Raw genomic sequence first — 14,667 nt, forward strand, 5'->3', positions numbered from 1 at the left:
CTCTTGTGTATTCCTTCCAGAAAATTAGGCATGAGTTGTTCAAAGTATCTGTGGCCATTTATTTTTTCTCTCTTTAGATGCTTTTCCTCTCCCACAGGTTTGTAGTAATTCCGATTTGGAAACTACACTCCCAGTTCCTCTTACCAACAGCTGCCCCATCAGCCATGGAGAGGTACAATGGAGAATGCTTCCCATGTCTCCTTGGCTCTCTTACATCTATATCTGGGAGACATGGACTCTGGATTGGCATTTCTCTCTTTGGAGGGACACACGGTCAAACAATGGTGGGAAAACAGCTTTTTTTCAAGTTTTGGTTCTATGTGCTTTAGGTCATCTCTGCTTAAGAGAACAAGTTCACTCACCAGGTCCAGTCTCATTCTCTGTATTCTTTTTAAATTCTGCCCTAGAGCCTTTGCACTTAACTGTTCTCTCTGTCTGTGATGCTTCTTCTGATCAGATATATGCATGACTCACACCTACACTTCCTTCATCTCTCTGCCCAAATGTCACCTTTTCAGAGAGCCTGTTCCTGGTCATGATATATAAGCTCCAGGTACTCCTATATTCCTTATACAGTTTTAGTTTTCTTTGTAATACATATCACCATTTGATGTATTACGAGTCTTCTGATCTGAATATATGATCTGAACATCTGTTTTATTTGTTAGAACAGAGCTTGGTACATAGCAAGTGTTCAATAAGTACATGTTGAATGAATGAAAAAGTTTATACATTAATAAAGAATTCATAAATATCTATTTACAACTGGGACTACTCTCCTGGGCCTCAGTCATGTAAGCCATAGAGGGTAGAAGTTAAAATGATGGGCCCTGGAGCCTGACCATCTGGGTTTGGTTTTCAGCTCTACAATATACCCATTGTTTGATCCAGTTACTTACTTTCCCTGCATCTCTGCATATGAGTTTCTTATTTACAAAATAAGTCTTTATTTTATTATAAGGATAATATTAATAGTACTTCTTAAGTATTGACGGGTAAATCATAATGTAAATGACATATACAAAGCACTTAGAATAGTACCTCATATGTAGAAGAAGTACCCAATAATTCTTAAATGTTATTATTACAGTATCTACTTATCTACTTGATCTACTGGGTTGTCAAACAGGCATCTCATACTTGATATAGCCAAACCAGAACTCTTGATTTCCCACCCTGTACTTGTCTCCCCTCCAGTCTTCACCATCTCAGTAAATGAGACCCTACCCATTGCTCACAAAGTTAGATGAATTATCTTTGATTCCTCCCTTTCCTGACCCACCATATCCATTGCCAAAATTGGATTAACCAAAATTAATCAAAATTTTTGTGAAGATTTTACCTTCAAAATATATACCTGCAATTCCATTACTATCACCCTAATCCAAGATGCCATGTTCTCCCCTTTTAACTATACCAGTACTCTAACCTTGTTTCTTTTTTTTTTCCTTCCTTCTCTTCCGTTCTAATCCATTATCATTTAGAAGCCACAGTAATTTTTTGAAAAGACTTCCCTGTTTGTGTCTTTCAGTGATTTCTCATTGTAGAAAAAATTCCAAATCTTTACAGTAGCTGACAAGGTCCTGCCTGATTTCAAACCTACCTCATTCTCCAGCATGGTTTTGTCCCACTGTCCTCTTGACCTATAATGCTTTAGCCAGACTGGGTGCCTATTTTCTCCGTGAAACTATTTTCTACCTTTTATTGACTCAGAGCTTCTGTACTGTTTATTCCTTCCATCTGGAGTGCTGTTCCCTGAGTTCTTAAATAGTTATTTCTTTTCATTCATTCTGCACGTCTTAGAGCAAATGTTACTTGTGCAGAGAGATCTTCTCACTATACTCTTGTTAAAATTCAAAAATTACATGTGCACCATTATATGATATTTTAACTCGAGTATTTTGCTTTAGTGAAATAACTATTCTTATCAGTGACTTTCAAGCTTTATTTGTTTTCTCTGGACAACCTTTTCTGTCAATAAGCCATTGAACCCTATTATGTAAAAATGATAAAATTGGGACTGCTTTGGTTGCAGTGGGATGGAGTGAGGAGTGAGGAACCAGATTCCTACCTGCTTATCCTTTTTGTAGTTCCTTAGAGTAATACTGACTTTTAGGACCTCAGTTTGAAAACCAGAAGTCTGTACAATGTACACATAAGTCTTGAGGTGTGATTAGGTGATTTTTGAATAGAAAAATGACCACATAAGGCCAAAATATCTGGTCAGTGTAATGAAGTATCCAGAATAAGAATTTCTTACTACATTTTCTTATAATTTTATTCTCATGCATTTGTTCTTACAACTACTTTTTTTCTTCTTTATATATTATCTTTGGAGTTTTAGCACTAGCACCTAGTCTTGCACACATAAGGCACTCAGCAAATTATTAACTAATTGCAATGGATAGATAATAACAGACAAAGGTGAATTGTATAACTTTGGCTTTATGCTCTTTTTGTGGCCTTTACAAAAGCTCCATGTCGTAACCTCATTTCACATTTTGTGCCAGTAATCTGTTCAGGTGTGTTATACTTATGACATGTCTACTGAGTACCCAGAAGAGCTAGGTGCCTTCCTGTGTCATGAGTTGTTTGTTTGTTTGTTTTTTATCTAATTATAAAAACCCTTGAAAGTAGATATTATTCTCATTTTTATATATGAAGACAGTGAGGTTCATAGAGGCTAATTCATTAGCACCTTGCTAAATGGAAAGGATAGGATTAAAAACATGGTCTTTTTGACTTCAAAGTCCATTGCCTTTATACTCTGAAAAAGCCAAAATATAATTATCTGATCAGTACAGAAGAATCCTAAGAGAACCATGTTAGTCTTGGAAGTCAAAATTTGAAGGCATTTAAAAGGGCACAGGTAATGTTAAAGAGGAAGTCTGATGATACCTGGTTTCTTCAAAAGACTATCTCTTTATATTAGAGTTTTAAATTATGGATCATATGTCATTAATAAAGTGACATTAAATTTTATTTCATTTAATTAAGACTTTGTTAGAGCTTGAAAGAGAGCTCTCCTCCAGCACCTTCATTCCAAAAATGTCATTAGGATTAAAAAGTTCACTCATTTTATAATTCAAGAGGCCTTGGCCCTCTGAAGTTGTATATTATCTAATTTTGCACCTCTGGTTAATGACAGAGTTGAGGGAAATACTACTTAGCCATAACCAGAATGAGGTGCATTGTGGGAGATTTGTAAAAAGCAAATGATCTACTCTAATTTCTAGATTAGATCATATACAGTATCATATACAGCATCCATTTTCCTAATGAGTAGTAAATGTGAGGTAAGAAAAACAAATACATATTTTTGTAAGGCAGTAATCCAATAGATATTTAATTACTGGGGGAATGTTAAAATGCTGACAGTTCAAAAATGGAAATATAATGCAGAAAACTAATCTGACAAAAGATAACATTATCAATTAAACAGAAGTAGATTCACTAAATTTTTTCTATAAATGATTTAAAACCACACTTCAAACATTGCAATAATATTTATTAAAATAATATTGGGGAGGAAAGCAGAGAACAATAATACAATGTAATAATTCAAATAGTTGAAGGTCCTTTAAAGAAAACAAGGGAACCAATTTATTTTAGTTTTTGTTTGTTTATTTATTTATTTATTTATTTATTTATTTTGAGAGAGAGAATGAGAGAGAGAGAGAGAGTGTGTAAGCAAGAGTGGGGCAGAGAGAGAGAGAATCCCAAACAGAATCTGCACTGTCAGTACAGAGCCTGATGCAGAGCTTGAACTCATTGAACCGTGAGATCATGACCTGAGCTAAAATCAAAAGTCAGAAGCTTAAATGACCGAACCACCCAAGCACCCCAAGGGAACTATTTTAAATTAATTCTGTCATTCTTTTAACATATAATTGAGTACCATCTCTATTTCTATATCTATATACCTCTATATGAAAGTTTTGCTTTATAAGGAAATTAAACTGTTCTTCATTATAGTTCATGCCAATATAGCATTATTACCTATTTTGAGAGTCATGGCACCATTATACCCTATTGTTATGAACCCTAGAAGTAGGTACTAAGCATTAACCTGTTTTCTTTTAGTAAGTGAGAAAATAAAGGAAATATTTAGTCAATTATAAATTAAATAATCCATAATTCATAATGATGTTAACAATAAAATTGTTAAGATAAATAAAAACTATAAAGAATAAAGGAGAAGTTGATTCTAAGGGGAAGCTTGATGGATTCATAGTGAGGATGAACTTGGGGAGGGTGAGAGGCAAGGGAATATTGACTCTAGTTTTGAGGTTTCAAGAATAGATGTCTGGGATAAATGTGATCATAAAAAGGGAGACTGAGGACAAGTGCAGGTTTTGGAAGGAAGGCGATGGGATCAGTGTAGACATGTCGATTCTGTGTAAAAATGTGACATCCAAATGGAAATGTTCGGTTAGAAGTATGGAATATAGTAGGACAGAAGTTAGAGATTTGAGAATTACAAACGCAGAAATGAAAAAGAAAGTGGGAATGAATTTTAAGGAAAATCTTAATTTGGGGGATGGAGTAGAAAGAGGACCATAAAAATAGGTATGGGGGTATTTTGAATAGAACATTAAAGGTGACAGTATAAAACAGGCTTAAAGTGAGAACCAATCAGAAGAGTTTGGGGTCACATAGGATAAAGGGGGAGGGCATTCACAGAGGAATTGGTAAAATCTGAAGCAAAAAAGTGAACTAGTGCTTCAAAAATGTACTAATTAACATGGGAAGGCATCACATAGTATTTGGAACCAGGAAGACTTGCCCCAACATTTACTAGCTAAATGACTTTAATCTTACTTGGCTGTTTTTACTTATCTGTAAAATGGTGGCAATATATACTTCTTAGGATTATTGTTGACATTAGAGGTAGTATAATGTATCTGCATATAATTGGCATGTAATAAAACATAACTGAAATTTTTTTGACTTCTAGAAAAGTTTCAGACTGTTTTAAGCAACCTAAACTATAAGGATAAAGTGTTTTGGTTTCTTTCTTTTTCTTTCTTTCTTTCTTCTTTTCTTTCTTTTTCTTTCTTTCTTTCTTTCTTTCTTTCTTTCTTTCTTTCTTTCTCTCTCTCTTTCTTTTCTTTTCTTTTCTTTTCTTTTCTTTTCTTTTCTTTTCTTTTCTTTTCTTTTCTTTTCTTTTCTTTTCTTTTCTTTTCTTCTTTCTAACATAACAATTTAGGTGAGGAAACAGACCTGATAATTTGAAGAGAAATAATAGTAATTCCATAAGGAGAACACTGTTGTAGACACTTATTTCTTCCTCCTTGACAGAACTACAATTTTCTTTGGATGTGCTCCATGAAGCCCATGCTCCTGAGTGGAAGTTGACTTCACCCCAACCAAACTTGGGTCTTGTTTGTCTAAGTTAGAGACTCCCAAATTTCTGGATTCCCAGGGCCCTTAGTATCTAAGTAATTTTATCATAATGTCTCTAGGCAGAAAAAAATACCTCACAGCTCCAAGCACAGCTTCTTCAACCTGGAATCAGATTATATATCACCACCTTCATTACCTCAGCTGTATTGATTTTCATGCCATACTTGTTTTTCTTACAACAGTGACTGCTAAGAACCCAGCTTCTCAAAGATATGACATCATTGAAAAGAATGTAGTGGGATGTAATGTTGAACTAGTGAGTTACCCTGAGCTAACAGTTTATGTGGTGTCCTGCAGATGTTGAGTATCCCTGTATTGCTATCAAAAATATGAAATATATTGTAGTACCCTTTTGGGTTTACTCAGGAGTGCTCTTTCACACAGTTTTGGAACACTCATGTCTATGTGTAATTCTGTACTCTTTGCTAAGGATTGGTTCAGGAGGAGGTATGTGGTCTAATTTCAGCAACTAAGGCAGAAATAATGACCTTTTAAAAAATGTAGATTTAAATTATTATTCATGTGTGCTAAGGCCAACAGATTGTTGAAAAGATAGTTTATTTTACAGATACCAAGAGGAGGGGGCACACACTGCCATGGGGGACCACATGGGGAAAGCACCAGGTTTGGTCAGGCAGAGGGAATGAGGGGGAAAATGTGAGCAAGATCCTTTATTGTGATTTCCATATGGAGGAACAGACAAGGCAGTATAAGCAGGTTTAGGATTGGCCAGTTTGAATAATTTTAGTGGGTGCTAGGGCATTAGGGTCTATCCTTAGTTGTCCTGTAGCAGCCCTGGGGTGATTAGGGCAGGGGAATAATGGCCTTGAATGGAAGAGCTCAGTAAAAGAGGTGATTGAGTGTAGGGGTTAGGATTGGTTGGTTTGTATGTAAAAAGTACTTGCAGGCCAGTCTTCTGCTATCTTCAGGAATTAGCTGGTACCCTCCAAGGTCAGCATTGTGTCAGATGGCAAAGCATCAAAAACACATGATTAATAAAATGACAAGGCATCTGAATGCTTTTTCCTGGTGCTTCTGGTACAGTTGTGGAAGTGTTGCCCTTTCTCTGTCTTTGGAGATGTGAGAATTAGAACTGGTGCCACAGTCTTGCTACCATCCTGAGGATGAAGCTGGGTCAGGAAGGCAGGTGGATATAAGAGCATTGCAACACAACAGGTTGGAGTAATTTATGTTTAGTTTATCCTGACCCTTGTCAGTCTTTAGACCTTTATGTATGTGAACTAATACATTTTCTCATTGTATAAGTCAGTTTATTGTTACTATTTGTTATTGTTGTTGTTTTTAGATTTCCTGTTACTCTTACCTGTGCTGTTCTAACATTTACAAAACCACCATGTGAAAACCCACAGGATCTCTTTGGAGGGGATTAATTTTCCATAGGAAAGGAGAAATTTTCCAAGTCTGTTTTTGATGATATTAAGATGTGTTACTGAGGTTTGCTGAATGTCTGCCTTCATAGCATAAAGGGAGAATGCAAGGCTTTTTAGTCGCATTTGCATTCAATAGATGACTGAGTTTGCTGACCTAAGTATCACATCTTTTTTCAAAAATCATTCTTAAATTTCTAAACACTGCTGGATAGGAGAAAGTTATGTAGTATTTCTATAATAATGTCTCATTTTCAATATTTCATACTAGGGTAATGAAAATTCACATGGAGATGAAAACTAACTTACAGGTTTTAGTGTAGGAAAACTATTATTTTCTTGTGGAGAGGTGGCTACCAGGGGACAATCTGAATCAAACCCATTTGTTCAGTTTATACATATATATATATATATATATATATATGTTTATATATACATATATACATATATATATATATATGTTTATATATACATATATACATACATATATATATATGTAGTGTGTGTGTGTATATATATACATATGTATATATATATGTATATATATATATATATATATATATATATATATATATGATAATAGTATTCCCCTACCCCAAGATTCAACAATTATGCTAAGTAGCTTACCTAGAAGTGTGTATATGTGTGAATTTGTATGTGTATATACACATAAACACTTTAATTTTTATTGACGTATAGTTTTGTTTTTTAATTTTTTTTTTCAACGTTTATTTATTTTTGGGACAGAGAGAGACAGAGCATGAACAGGGGAGGGGCAGAGAGAGAGGGAGACACAGAATCGGAAACAGGCTCCAGGCTCTGAGCCATCAGCCCAGAGCCCGACGCGGGGCTCGAACTCACGGACCGCGAGATCGTGACCTGGCTGAAGTCGGACGCTTAACCAACTGCGCCACCCAGGCGCCCCTATTGACGTATAGTTGATACACAATGTTATATTAGTTTCAGGTGTACGACATAGTGATTTTACAAGTCTATATGTTATGCTATGCTCACCTCAAGTGTAATTACCATGTATCACTATGCAATGATTACAATACCATTGACTATATTCCCTATGCTGTACTTTATCCCAGGTGACTTACTGCATAACTAGAAGCTTGTATCGCCCACTCTCCTTCACCCATTTGCCCATCCCCTACTCTCCTCCCCTCTGGCAACCATCATTTTATTCTCTGTATTCATAGGTCTGTTTCTGCTTTTTCGTTTATTCCTTTGTTTTGTTTTTTTTTAGATTCCATGTATCAGTGAAATCATATGGTATTTGTCTTTCTCTGACTTAGTTCACTTAGTATAATACCCTTCAGGTCCTTCCACATTATCACAATATCTATACTACATCTTCTTTTTTCATTCTTCTATTGATGGAGACTTGAGTGGCTTCTGTATCTTGGTCACTGTAAATAAACCTAGGGGTGTGTATATCTTTTCAAATTCGTGTTTTCATTTTATTTGGGTAAATACCCCGTAGTGAAACATTTGGACTATATGATATTACTATTTTTAATTTAAAAACTTAATTTTATTTAATTAATGAATGCACATTGTTTTATTAAAAATCAAATAATACCAAAAGTGATTATAATGAAAAACGGTATATGCCTTTACTTCCATCCAATTTCAGTTTTCACGGTTAACAGCTTTTAGCTCTTTCTTCCTGTGATGTCCATCTTTTTCTGTATAATGTTTTTACTGTTTTGTTGTTTGGTGATTTCGTTTTAGTTGTTATGCAGTGACAATTTTTTATTATTTGTATGTTTAACTTCCTTGGACTTCCACCTCCCTTTCCCTGTCCTCCTAATGCAGTTCTTACACTCATTTGAGTAGAAGCAGTAATCCGTGTTTATGTCATTATGACAATGTAAATACTGTTTGTTGAGTTAAGAACTATAGTAAAGTTGCACTAATAGTTGCTTTATTTTTATTTGCCTAATTTAAAAATATGTATTTTTATTTTTCCATATATGTTATATCATTTATTGTATCTATTTATCAAGTTGGTATTTTTCCTGTAAACCTGACCTTAGAGATTTTCTTCCTCCTGCTTGAATCTGGCCTTGTTGCTTTCTGGGCCTGTTGTGCTGCACTGCTGTGAAGCTATGCGTCTTCTTTCCCATTCTCCCATCATTTCCTGAATCCCGTGTCTTCTACTTTCTAGGTTTGATCTCCTGTTTTGCTAAAGCACATTCTCCAAGAGGGGTTGCAAGGCAGTTCTACCATATTAAAGGTATCTTTTATTCTGCTTTTGGGTTGGGTTTAGTTTTAAAAAAATTCTTCTAGAATTTTGAAGTCATTCTCCATTTTCTTCTTACATCCAGTGTTGTAGAGAAATCTCATGCTATTCTGGTTCTCTGATATTTCCCTTCTCTCCAAGTCTCACTTGTCCTTAAATTTTACATTCATTATTTTTTATTTTATTCAACTGTCCTCTTGATAATATCCTGGTATTTTATCTAAGCCACTGTTGATTTGCAGTGGCCATCTAATTGATCTGTCTCCATGTGCCACTGATTGTTTTCAATATGGTGTTCTTTTAAAACTCAAGTTTTACTGTATTATTTTTCTGTACAAAACCCCCTTGGTTTCCCACCACAGAGTAGAAGACCTCATGTGATTTGGCCCTCATGTTTTTCTCCACTCTAGTTTTTGCTCTCTCCTTTCCTACATACTGTTCTTTTTTCTGTTGTTACCTTTCAGTTGACTACTGTGTGTAAAATTTGTTCAGCTCTTATATGTTCATTCATCCTTTTCTGCTTTTATTTTTCTCCATAGCACCCCCACGTCTTATATATATCTTACATATTTATTTTCAGTCTTTCACCGTACTAAAATGTAAATTCTGCATTTGCAGGGATTTTAGTCTATTATTTCTTACCTGTTGTATCTTAACAGCTAGAGGGGTGCTGGCTTATTATAATAGTACAGTAAATGTTTTTCATTAAGTGATAAAATTAAAAAATAGTAACTAAGAAATTAAGGTAGAGCAGGAGATACAAACACCACAACTGGTGAGGAACACTAAATGCAACTGAGTACAAAAATGGGCAATTAGAATAAATGGGTTGCATAGTTTTCATTGTGTTGTGGTAACAAGCATAAATTTTATCACAAGAAACAACCTTTACTCCTGGACATTCTGAGAAAAATTTATCATGAGAAATTTTATATAAGGGCATGGAATAAATTTATTAATTTTAACAAAAAATTTCCTTATGTTGTTGTCATTATTATCAAATCAGTCTTGTCTAATTAAAAACAATTCTTTAGAAAGGCACTTGACTTGCTGGGATGAGCACGGGGTGTTATATATAAGGGATGAATCACTGGGTTCTACTCCTGAAACCAATACTATCACTGTATGTTAACTAACTTGAATTTAAATAAATAAGTTAAGAAAAACACAATTCTTTAGGAAGTCAGAATGTCATTGCTTTGGATAGGTAGTTTAAAGATGAAGTCTGAAGAATCTTGAAGAATAAATATTTGTCTACCCTTCAGAATGTTTTTCTCTAATACTAGTTGTCTCAGCCAGTCTTTGGAAAATAGTCAGATAGCAGGTTAGTCATGACTCAGGTCTCCAGCAAAAACTGAAGTGCAGGTGATCTCTGTAATTGAAAGGAAATTCATGTCCTCTAGATATTTGTATGAGTGGCCAAGACATCTTGTGAAGGAAAAGTCTTTATATTTTGCTTCTGTAGAGGGTCAGTATATACCTGTGTGGGAATGACCATCTGTGAGTGGGGCCAGGGACCTTGTTGTTTTTTTTTCAAAGAAAGCAATACTTGATCTGAAAAGAACCCACACTGAAACTTGCTTGAAGTCCCAATATTCTGCCTATGATAGGCAGGTCAGAAGCACAGATTTGTGAGCCATTGGTATATAGGTACATATTGATTCTGCAAAGACACATAAGATTATGAGGAATAAATTTTTGAGGTAGAAAGATGGCTACCCTGAGATTGTTGCAGAATATATTTAAGATGTGGTAGGAGAAATATGGAACATTTAGTTGCTTTTTGATTACTTGACTTCTGAAACTCCTTCCTGTGCTAGTCTCTTATGGGGCAGTCTCTGGGACCATTGGTGAGATGGTGTTACAGGCAGTAGCTACATGCAGGCCTCAGAAGCAGCAATGACTCTTGTTTCATGGACAGTTTCTAGAATGCTGAGTTGTTAGTGGTGGTATTGCAGCTTCTCCTGTTGCTACCCAGGGCTAATGACAGATGTGTCTTCATAGGAGTAGCTTTTCCGCATGATTTTAGATGTTGTTTCTCCTTCATAGCCTACAAACATATTTCTAAACAATTTGCCAAAGTGATTTTACCAATTAATATTTCTACCAACTAATACCTCCCCTCCAAGGAGAGCTGCAGTTGTTCAAAATCTTCACCAACACTTGGTATTATCTCTGATCATACATTTTTGATAAGTTTTTTCTCTTTAAATCTGTCAAAATTTGTTTGTTTATTGGTTGAGCAAAACTAAGAACCATGTTTGATGCCAAAGGGATGCATGCAGGATCAGGGAAACATGAGCAGGAAGTATGAAGTAAAAGGGGAAGTCCGAAACTGTAAGAGAGAAGTTTATTGGTGTAAATAAAGTCTCAGAAGATATGGGCATGGAGTCTTGGGGTGAAAATTTGGGAGCAAGGACACAAGAGAAGGCATGGGAGAAGGCACAAAAATATAGAGGGAAAGTAAAGACAACATTTTCATATAGAAACCTACAAAATAGTAAATTTTTAAAACAGAGCAACAATTTATTTAAGGTACCTCAAAATTTTACTTGAAATCCATTTATCTATAAATGTGACCCTGTATGTGAAGTTTAACCTTAGATAAGCCCTGGATTTGACAATACATACACTGATAATTAAAATAAAATGTTTTTATACTACTTGATTTCTCATATAAAATTATAAACTTATTAATTTTCCAAAATAGCCATAACTCTAAGAAACACCCATTCTTTTTTCATAGTTTCTGTTTGAGAAGAAGGGAAACTTCTGTAAATTTCTTTAGGATTTTTATTAGTTCTCTCCTTAAGTGTGGCCCTTACTTTGCTTCCTATTGCTGCTGTAACAAAGTTACAATAAACTCTGGCTCAAACAACACAGATTTACTATCTGACAGTTCTGGAGGTCAGAATTCCGACACATGTCTTACTGAGCTAGAATCAAGATGATGGTAGGACTGAGTCTCTCTGTAGGCTATAGCAGTTAATCTATTTCATTGTCTTTTCAGCTCCTTGCATTCCTTGGCTCATGCTCCCAATCCATCTTTAAAGCTGGCAGCATAGCATCCTCAAATGTTTCTCTAACTCTGACCTTCCTGCCTTTCTGTATCACTTACAAGGACCCTTGTGACTATATTGGGCCCACCAGGTAATCCAGAATAATATCTCCATTTTGTGGTCAGCTGCTTAGCAACCTTAATTCCCCTTTACTGTATAACTTCACATATTCACAGTTAGATATGCTATTTGTGTGGCAGTTATTCAGCCTGTCACACTCAGAAGGGAGAAGAAATCAGTATTAGTGAATTTTATCTGCCTACTATATATAGATAGGCGATGGTCTTTTTCTTGTGAGTTCTTTTAAGGACATTTCTTTTAAAAATTGGAAAAGAAGACATAATTCCAGTAAAAAGAAATTCATGCTTCTGAAACTTTTCTTCATAGGCTGAGTCTTTGTGAAGTTTCATGAAAATAGTTCAGAAGTAACATTTGTCTGCTGTGGTCACTAAAATCTACATATACTCCTGAAAAGGGTTACAAATTATGAACTTTCACAATACTGTACTCTGTAATCATATTCTGTTTTATGTATGCCTTGCTATACGTTATTTACTTAGCAATAATGATGCTGTTACCCATTGAAGAGAAAAATAAACATTGAAAATCCTGGTCAGGCACAAAGTATGCTATTGGCATAGATCTCTAATAACACTGATTTAGCTTTCAGCTTTATATGGATAAAAGCTGACATTGACCTTTGTGTTCAGTGCTTGGTGTGTTTTTTAAAAGCCTGCATTATTGTGAATTCTGGATTCTTTATATGATAGCACTAATTTTCATATCTAATTTATGGGCTGCCAAAGGCTTTCTACTAGGTTGAAGTGAGATAATTACCACAAGTGATATGAACTACAGAATTCTACCACAAGTGATATGAACTGCAGAATTCTATTTCATTAGAAAATCCAATTTCTCTTTTTACTCATGTATTACTATTAACTTTCACTTTTGTCTCATACATAGATTTTTTTTAGAGATACTTATAGTGAGATTTGGCCTAATATGGCCTACCCATTGTTACTTATTGTTCTTAAAATTTGTCTTGAGAATATGCAGTGTCCATGAAAATCAAATCATTTGTCCATGTTACAACTCCATAGAGATTAGATGTATGATTTTTCCTAAGATTGGTCATAATGATAGATTAATTTTAGCATATTGGAAAGAAAATGATAACACATTGAGTACTAAAACTTTGGTATGCTTATTTAGAAAATTGTATTGAGGGTAACACATTTAAATTATATATCAGTCAGATCTAAACTATTTTTAAAAGATTGTTTGGCACATAGAAAGTATATTTGGTCTTCAAATTTTGCTTTTCTTACATGTGTTTATGCCATTATTATTCTATTCCTTTAATTCTTATTTCTCTCCAAATTTTCAGAGGAGTTATTATTGCATATCACCTTTCATTTAACCACATATAGTAATATACTTAGTTTTGGATACTACATTTTTCATATAATGTTATGCTGGAACTGTTTTCTATGCCATTTAAAAATATATAAAAAATATGACTTTTAATACTTGGATAATAACTATTGCTTGATTGTTGTTTATAATTTTTAGTATTATAACTAACATTAAAAAAGACATTTAAACCTTTAAACTTATGTCTGAAATCAGATCTGGAAATCAGTCATAGGTTTTCTATATGATGGCCTCATTCTTATTATTTTTAAAATAGTTTCTCATTATAGTTTTGCTTTGAACTAATGGCTGTTTAGGAGAGTGTTAGAGTATCTTCAATTATAAGTTATAATTTTTCTCCATTGAATGTTAAAAAAAAGTTCCAAGCTGTCATGAATTATAATCAAACTGTGTAGTTTCTGCTTTTTGGAATTATTTGGGAGGGGGTTTCTTTAAAGTTATCAGAGTCAAGAATGAAATGGGATTTGTGAGATTTCCTGAGAGTGAGATGCAGAATTTGATTAAACTTTTTGAAGTTCCATCTGAAACACTCTCCTCCTCCCCTCACTACACATCTAGTTGATATTGTAGAGATTAGATACAGTTATCGTCATTAATTTATGTATTTTTCATTATGTTCATTTTATTTAAATTTTTTTTTCAGTTCCACTTGAAGGACATTTCTGGATTATTAGAGGGTTTTTTTATTTAGCAATACAGGAATTTGCCAGGAGTATTTGTATTGTATTTGTATTGTATTGTATTATAGAGAGAGAGAGAGAGCATGAGTGGGGGAGAGGGGCAGAGGGACAAAAGGAGAGAGAGAGAGAATCCCAAGTGGGCTCCATGCTCAGAGCAGAGCCTGATAGAGGGCTTGATCCCATGATCCTGAGATCATGACCTGAGCTGAAAATCGAGAGTTGGACACTCAACTGACTGACATACACAGGTGCCCCTGCCAGGAGTATTTTTATGTAGAATACTTTTGATTTTACTTAGATGTGGTGAGTCACATCTGCTTGCATATATTTATTTTTTTTCGGTTCAGAAAAGTTTCATCAATTGTATTTTTGATATTGCTTTGCTTTTAATTGTTTTGCTTATTTTAAGAAATAGTCGCAATTATTAGGTTAGATGTACATTTTTT

At 34.5% G+C, this 14,667-nt stretch overlaps 1 long non-coding RNA gene across 4 annotated transcripts in view; it reads left to right on the forward strand.

Annotated features, from left to right (window-relative positions):
• Positions 1–14,667, forward strand: part of LOC123606727 — a 157,860-nt gene that overhangs the window by 52,175 nt on the left and 91,018 nt on the right. The window contains exon 3 of one of the 4 annotated variants that reach the window (XR_006716463.1): positions 8,971–9,590. The exons of the other annotated variants lie outside the window; for them this stretch is intronic. This is a non-coding gene — a long non-coding RNA (uncharacterized LOC123606727). Of the gene's footprint in view, positions 1–8,970; positions 9,591–14,667 lie in introns of those variants that run through there. 4 annotated transcript variants of the gene reach the window in all.

The sequence above is a fragment of the Leopardus geoffroyi genome, chromosome A2 (assembly GCF_018350155.1).
Source record: "Leopardus geoffroyi isolate Oge1 chromosome A2, O.geoffroyi_Oge1_pat1.0, whole genome shotgun sequence".
Taxonomy (NCBI): Eukaryota; Metazoa; Chordata; class Mammalia; order Carnivora; family Felidae; genus Leopardus; species Leopardus geoffroyi.